The sequence below is a fragment of the Bufo bufo genome, chromosome 3 (genome assembly GCF_905171765.1).
Source record: "Bufo bufo chromosome 3, aBufBuf1.1, whole genome shotgun sequence".
Lineage (NCBI taxonomy): Eukaryota > Metazoa > Chordata > Amphibia > Anura > Bufonidae > Bufo > Bufo bufo.
In genome coordinates, this window is record NC_053391.1 from 367,713,839 (window position 1) to 367,722,382 (window position 8,544).

Here is an 8,544-nt window from a genome sequence, read left to right on the forward strand (position 1 = left end):
ACAGTGTCCGAATCTTTCAGTAAAAGGATCCTTCTACTAGATAAACTGAGTTATGTTTGCCATTTTGAATGGCAATTAAGTCCTGCAGACAGTACATTTTTTTTTCTCCCATCAAAAAAAATAATGGATGTTTTTCTGTACTTTAATGGATCAGATCAGAAACCATCAGCAATGATGTGAACAAAGCCTAAGGGTCCGCAATTCTGCAGAATGGAATTGCAGACCCATTCATTTCTATGGGGCAATCGCGGACAAGATTAGGCATATTCTATTATAGTGCCGGCGATGCGCGGTCCGCAAAATGTGCAATGCACATTGCCAGTGTCTGTGTTTTGCAGAGCCGCAAAACACATACGGATGTGTGAATGGACCCTTATGCAGACATTAGATCTTCTAGAATGAGAGTTGCTCTCTAGCTTTAAGAAATGATTTAAAAAATGGAAGTCTGTGTACAAGATCCTTAACAGCATTTTTTCTCTTAATGTATATTCTAATCCAGATCATTTTTAATTATATTTGGCAGTATACCATTACAGTGAACCTCACATGACAGTGATTTGCAAAATGAATGAAAAGTAGAGACTGCTACCAATGTATACTTTTATTTCAGCATATGATTCTCACATTGCTACAGAAAGGAATTAGAATCAATACATCCTTCCTCTGATGTAATCTGCAATATTACAGTATGGTATATTACTAGAGCAGAAAGGAAATAGAAAGTGGCATCAGCCAACTGGGAACAAACTGAAATGAATAGATGCATTTTTGTCTAGAAGATCTTCATGATCAGATTTCACCAGGATCTCATCTACATGAACTATTCTTCAAATCCTTAAGTTGTAGAATTCCTCCATGATCCAGAGACTGAAGGAGGTAAAAACTTTGGTTGATGTTCCCATTGTGGCATCTAGGAAAGACACAGGATTTAGATTTGCAGAAGATATTAGAGTTTGTACAGCATTGCAAAATAGTGTTTACAATCTGGTTTTCCCTCCCTACATTCAATAGAAACTGCCCTTAAAGTGATAAACGACCTCTTGACAGCTAATTGTAACGGAGACTACTCTTTACTAATTCTCCTTGATCTCTAGGGTCCCTCCTGTGAAAAAAGTTTCGCGGCTATATTCTATGTTGGTCTCCCAGTCCAGACCCGACTCATATGGTTTCATCCGCAAATGGGAAAAGGATCTAGATATCCATTTTTCAGATAGGGAAATAACGCAGATCTGCTCTATCACACCAAGGGTATCTAGATGTGTCAAATTGCAGGAGAACCTTTACAAAGTGATTACAAGATGGTACTTCACACCTCAAAGATTGCATCATATATACCCAGAATGTGACTCAAGATGCTGGAGATGCTTTAACGCAGAGGGTTCGCTAGTGCACATATGGTGGACATGTCCTGATATTGCCAAGTATTGGACAAGGATCTGCACAATATGCTCACAGATTAGTGGTGTAAAGTTGGTTCCCTCAGCTAAAGGGTGTCTGTTGGGGTTATTGGGAGAATTTAAAGGGAATAGACATTATCTCCTTGCTGGGTCAATTGTTGGCGGCTGTAAGGGTTCTTATAGCCTTTAATTGGAAGAGTCGCAGGGCCCCTTCTGTCTCCCAGTGGACTGCGAAGTGTGATGCACTCTACAGATTGGAGCAGATTGCTGGGTGGGAATCCAAAAGGTCACAGGTGTTTGAAGCCACATGGTCCCCATGGAAAAAATAGAGGTTTCTCAACTTAATAGTCAGAGCTATATAGCATTCATGACTGGGATGTAGGAGTAACCCCCTTCCCCTCTTCCCCCCCCCCCTCCCTCTCCCCTACAATCTTGACCTTCATCATCCTTACTTTATTTCCTCCCCCCCTTTCCCCTGTATTGATGGTACTTAAATATGCTTTCATTTTTGGCTGTATGATTTGTATAAAAAGTACCCCAGTGTGGGGTGGATGTATCTTTTGTATTTTCTGCTCATGATTCAGAATAAAATTTCAAAACGAAAAAAAAAATATAAAAAAATAATTCTCCTTGCTCTCTGCAGCATTTGACACTGTACACCAACATCATCTACTGCTCACTATGCTCCAATCTATCGGCCTTTAGGACAACACTCTTGGTTTTCTTTGCATCTGACCTCTTTCAGTATCATTCTCTGGCTCTTGCTGTTGGTGTTCCTCAGGGTTCAACTTTAGGTCCTCTTCTCTCTATACAACCCCTATTGAACAGACTTAGCAGATTTGGTTTCCAGTACCATCTCTATGATTGTGACCCCCAACTATATACTTCTTTCCTGTGACATCACCCCTGCTATACTACAGAATGCCAGTGCCTGACTTCTGTCTAACATGCCCCATCTAAAACTCAAGCTCTTAGGGTCTATTCACACATCCGCAATTCCATTCCGCATTTTGCGGAACGGAATTGCGGACGCATACATTTCTATGGAGCCGCACGATGTGCATCCCCGATCGGAATTGCGGCCCTGCACTTCCAGGTCCGCAATTCCGATTCTGAAAAAGATAGAACATGTCCTGTTCTTGTCCACAATAGCGGACAATAGGCATATTCTCTTAGTGCTGGCAATGTGCGGTCCGCAAAATGCGGAACGCACATTACCGCTGTCCGTGTTTTTCTGATCCGCAAAACACACGAATGTGTGAATGGACCCTTAGACTGAACTACTTGTGTCTTCTTGATCTAGTAACCTACCTAAACCAAATATCTCCATCTCCGTGTGTGGCACCACCATCACACCTAAGCAGAATGCCCGCTGTGTTTGACATTGCTATTTCCTTCATCCTCTATATTCATCCTCTTGCCCACTCACTGCCTGCACCTCAAAAACATCTCTAGAATCCGCCCGACTGTGGAAAGAATCTCATCCATTCCCATCTCGATTACTGTAACTCATTACTAACTGGCCTCCATGTGCCAGTCATTGGACTCTTCCCTATACAGTACAGGATTTAATGTAAACTGCTCATTCCAACCCACAAAGCTCCCCACAGTGCTGCACCCCCCTACATCTCTTCCCTCATTTCTGTCTAACATCCTACCTGTGCTCTGTTCAGCTAATGTAATGACTTACAACTAACATCCACCATTATCTGAACCTGTCACTCCTGTCTCCAAGACTCCTCTCAAGCTGCACCACTTCTCTGGAATGCCCAAGCAATTATGAATAACCTAACAGCTACAGTTTTAGGCGCTCCCTAAAAACATTTTAGGTTAGCCTATTGCATGCCCTTATCTAAAACTTCTCCTTTCACCCCACAACCCCCTTCTAAACCTGAACCATCAGAATCCACCACACCCCATGCACTCAGAAGCATAACAGATATCGGATGGTTCCTGGCTCATGCAGCTTTGTATCTAATCCTTTTCTGTGTCACTGAAATCTCCTCAGATTGTAAGCTCTTGCAAGCAGGGCCCTCATGCCTCGTTTGCTGTTATTTATGACAGTTTGTACTTGAACCCCCTGATCATAAAATGCTGCTGTTTCCCCACCAGCCGGCCGTGAAACAGTGGAACACACCAATGCTTGCTATTTCAGCAACTACCATGGGAGTTACAGAAACGGCACAGCACCGTTAGCTAGGCTGTTTCAGTTATGGAAAGATAGCTGGCTGCTCTCATATCTCCTTGCACTCAGACAGAACGTGCTGGTGCAGTGATCAGTTAATCCACAGGCTCTTGCTGAGCACCTATGCTGGAGCCTGCTGGTACTGTGATCAGTGAGGCCTCTGACTCAGATTATCAGCTAGTCTGCTGGCTCTGGTTTAGGTGCTCAGCCTGCTGACTCACTGATCACTGCACCAGCAGGCCCTGGCTGAGTACCTAACACAGGGAGAACACAGGAGAGTTTAGCATCGTACTTTACATGCTGGTGTCAAGATTGCGAGAAGTATGATGACCTCTAGCCTGGCAGTCACCTCCTCACCTCTGATGTCAGCAGTCAGAAGAATTCAGGCACGCTGCACTCTAAGTGATCCCATTACCCCAGTGCAGAGCAAAGATCAGTGCTCTGCTATGTCCACCGCTCCCCAGACATCAGTTGGCCTCCCCATGGGCTGCTCTCCCGTCTTCATGGAGTCACTAGTTAGCCTACAGTGTCAGGGACTCTGGAGCAGCATGTAGAAGCAGCACGCCATGAAAGACTGCTAACTGATTGCAAGGTACCATATATAACTGTATATAAAACCTGAACATTTCTCAATCAAGTGGTTCTGCCACTTTTGGTAGTTGCAGACTGTCAGTATGTTGACAGTTTCGCACAAAAATTGTCCAAATCTGCCAGAAGATCTAATGTCAGACTACATAAAACGTAAGCATTCAGATTTAGTTTGAATGAAGTTTCAGAAACTACAAGCAGATTCTATTGTATGTAATTCTCAAAGCTTTGTACCTGTGTAAAAATGTCAGCGGTCCTCTGCATTATTGAGCTTGGTCTTGCATCTGATTTATTGCCTGAAATCTCCACTGAACCCACAGTTCTGCATGTCAGGCTTACAGAAGGGCCATCCCAGATGAATGTAGCACCGTTGCTCTACAATCCTATATAAAAATATAAATACATTTGATAAATCTACACAGAATGGATTTGAAAAAAAAAAATGAAAGACCGTATACAGTTTTATTAATCTCTGTAAATATTGCATAAAGATTCCATAGGGAATAAGGGTGACCGATCTGAGGGTGTAGGGATTCAACAAAATCCCCGGCGTCATGCATCACCTCAGGCCCTGCACCAAGCAGATCATCAAGAGTCCCATACACAACCCTTCAAGTGGTTTAATAATATTAGGGAGATTTTACACCAGTCATTGAATCCTCCTGCGCTGCCAGAGAACACTCCTAATGAATGACATTAATGCCTAGTCTTCTAAATTAGGCACATACTTTGGCAGCTCTTAGATGTCTTCATTTGCACCAGAACTTTCCTGCCCCATCCCGGCTTTGGAAAGTGGTGAGGGTGGCAAAAATCACCACTTAAGAAAATGTGAAAAGTTGCAAATTTTTCCCCCACCAGAAAAGTGTCTCCACTGTGATTGGACCGTGCAACAGCCAGGGAGAAGCAGATGCCCACTGAGTAAACAGGGCAGTCTCCCCCCTGTACCGATGCTATTCATTAGCATACAAGGCGGGAAAAGTGAAGGGGGGGTTCACAGCAGGGAAACGAAGCTGCGCCCAAACTAGCAAGTGATATTACATCCCTGCAATATGCCCTACATAAACCTGCTAGAAATGTCCTCTATAAAGCAGCCTATGTGTACAGCTATCAGTGAGATCTCTTGGTACAGGATTACCTGGGAATGCAATCAGTGATAAGATACCTCCCCCATGCACAATATAGTTCAGAAAGGAGAGAGAGTTATCATTGGCAGGCAGCATGTTCTAGAGCAGGAGGAGCTGAGCGATATATAGTTCTGTGGGAAAAGATACAGTAAAACTTGTAACTTACACATTTAAATCTCTGCCATTTCTGATTTCAGCTGTACACAGGGGGTGTTGTTATCAGTGATAATAGTCCCTATGTAAGTGTGTATAGATAGCTGCCAGTCAGTGATGGCTGTCCACAGGGGTTGCTCTAAGGCAGGGATCAGCAACCTCCAGCTGTTCTGAAACGACAACTCCCAAGAATCCTCCATTCATTTCTGAGGGAGTTACAAGAACAGCTAAGTCATTTTGTATGCGGGAGTAGTAGTTTTGCAGCAGCTGGAGTGCAGAAGGTTGCAGATCCCCGCTCTAAGGTAAGAAAGAGATTAAGTGAATAAAATACAAACTTTAAGGAATCTTTTCCCACAAAACCCTATCAACCTGCTCTGCGCCTCCTGCAGATTACACTGCATTTCATGGAGACAGGTTCCTATATAATGCAAATATTTCTTTTTAAATATTAATGGGGTGCAGCTTTGTTTACCTGCAAATCAAACTGTTCACATATGTCCAATCAACACCTGCAAAACAAGACAGAAGAGTCAGATTGTTAAAGCTGGGCAGGCTTTTCAAATAGTAAGTTGACCAAAGGAATACCCCACCTTGCCCCCCCCCACCCAAAAAAAAAACCAGCAAAATAAATTGTAGGAGCAGGGTGTGTTGAAGTTTTTTTTTTTCTTTTTCCTTTTAATACTTTCAATAACGGAGCAGATTATTATTAAAAAGGTAGCAGATTTAAAGGCTATTGTCATTAAAGGCAACTTGGAAACCTTTTTATGTCAACTTCCATTTAATGTAAAAACTGTTCCAGTTCTTTTTTTACATGGCTTTTAAAGCTTTTTGATAAATTCTGTAGATAACGTTCAATCTGCTATCAGTTTATATGGATATTAACATGAAATATTTACAGCCTGTACACTTTAACTAGCAAGCCTAGATAGTCACAAACCGATTCAGCTTTCTAGGCAGTTTCCCAGTTAGACTGCACAGGACGTTTGTCTTGATACATTAACGTGCGGAGAGCAGTATTAGGGAATTAGGTTACCTGGTTTGCGATGCATGATTTACACATCCTGAGTCTCTTGCATGATTTTTCTTTTCTTTAATAAGGTTAAGGAACCTTGGCATTTGTACGATGTCCGCAGCCCATGGGAACTGTCCAGTCTTTTTTTCCATTAGACTACAAATAACAAGTTTAATTTTGTCTCTCTATTATTGTGGCTTACACCATGCAGCCAGACCTCAACCTGCCATAGGAATTAACACTCCTAGGAAGGATAAAACGGACCGAAGTGATGAGACAACCATTTATATGTAAAACCTTCGAAACTTGCATTACAACTATTTTTTGTATGTTGTATTTAAAGACGTGGAGTTTCTCATGACAGCCTTAAGGCAGATCTGTAACCTAGTTAACGGCAGTATAAGAAATGTAGAGATATTATTTATCTGTGATGCCAAGTTTCAAAAACATTTCCGCTTTTTAGGTTACTTCACTAGGAGTGCTGCAATTCAATGCTTGTGTCTACTGGATTAGGGAGAACCCGTCGCCACTGCTGAAATGTCTTAGTAACTACTTGGGTTCCCCTTGTAATAATTTTGGAGTATCTTATGACTACATTATGTCATTCATTAGTCTCCCTGCTAGAAGTTATGTTTTTCAGGTAGTGGTGTGTCCCTGCAGTTTGCCATCAGCACTGCTTGGATGGTGTCACTGTGCAGGGCCACACACCCATCTGAACCTTCATGGCAAAATGCTAGTAATCAATAACTTCTAGCAGGAATAATAAAGGAATTGTCATATACGCCAAAACTACTACAAGGGGAATTCAAGTAGTTGCTAAACATGTCAGGAAAGGTTACAGGTCCTCCAACGCTGTCAAAAGCCTCATAATATACCGCAGCAGTTTCTGCTGTGGTTATTCATTTCAGATGACATTCCTGCTTGCGGCAGCTAGCCACAGGCCATGCCAAGAAGAGACATGTCTATTCTTTGTGTAGTCCCAGCTTTCATCTACCAGCCTGCGGAATGCAGCACTGCCTCCCACTGAAAACAAGAGGCTTCAGGACACCATGCAGCTGTCACCAGAATTTTGCTTGGTGTCCGCCCCAAAATTCTGTGGACAAAATCTGCTGCGTGAACGGCCCCCTAAGGAGAGCGTTATTTTCTGCCTTCACAAGCAGTGAACAAATGATTGCCACTGAGTAACAGTGCAGTGGATGAATACAGCGGACACAAGCTTGCATTAGCGGCTTGACTTCTAGTGTGATAACAGAAAACTTTTTTTCAGAGATATTTGGCACCAGAGACAAATATTCAACCTCTACTTATTGTTGCATCAGTTAAGGACAGAATATTTTATGAGACAGATCCAGTTGGAGTATTTTTACGATACTGTCCACCAGCAACATTTATAGTGGTCACATTTTATAGTATCATGACTGTTCTAGTAACATTGGTTAATACAATTATGATAATGTGGGATTTTAATGTTGCATATGGTTGTGTATGGAAAGCCAAGAGGGTCTCTCTGAAAAAATGGCTAGTCACCGGTGTCCATCTTTTTAGGTTTTAATAGAGAATAATTAAAACCTGGATCCAGTCTTTTTTTAATCACTAAAACTAAGAACAAGGTTAGTTTATTATAAAGCAATGTACATGTTCATACAGATAAATTGTATATCTGAAAAAGGCAATTATGGACCTTGTGTTCTAGAAAACACAAGAAAAAAAAAAAAGTATTTTGCTAAACAAAATTACTGCAGCAAAAACTTGATCTTACACAGGTGAATCTCGAAAAATTAGAATATCGTGCAAAAATTCATTTCAGTAATGCAAATTAAAAGGAATTGCATTAATGCAGCTTAAAATTAGAATTGTGAAAAGGTTTAATATTCTAGGCTCAAAGTGTCACACTCTAGTCAGCTAATTAATCCATACCCCCTGAGCAAAGGGTACCTCAAAATTGAGACTTTGGGGTTTCATAAGCTGTAAGCCATAATCATTTAAATTATAACAAAGGCTTGAAATATCTCACTTTGCATGTAATGAGTCTCTCATATGTTAGTTTCACCTTTTAAGTTGCATTAATGAAATAAATAAACTTCA

The 8,544-nt window shown here is 41.6% G+C and overlaps 1 long non-coding RNA gene across 1 annotated transcript; it reads right to left on the minus strand.

Annotated features, from left to right (window-relative positions):
- Positions 1 to 557: 557 nt before the first annotated feature.
- LOC120995391 lies at positions 558 to 8,356 on the minus strand. Its single transcript, XR_005777585.1, has 3 exons — positions 5,920 to 8,356; positions 4,405 to 4,553; positions 558 to 910 (listed from the first exon to the last, which is right to left on the minus strand). It is a non-coding gene; the product is annotated as an uncharacterized LOC120995391 (long non-coding RNA).
- Positions 8,357 to 8,544: the final 188 nt, after the last annotated feature.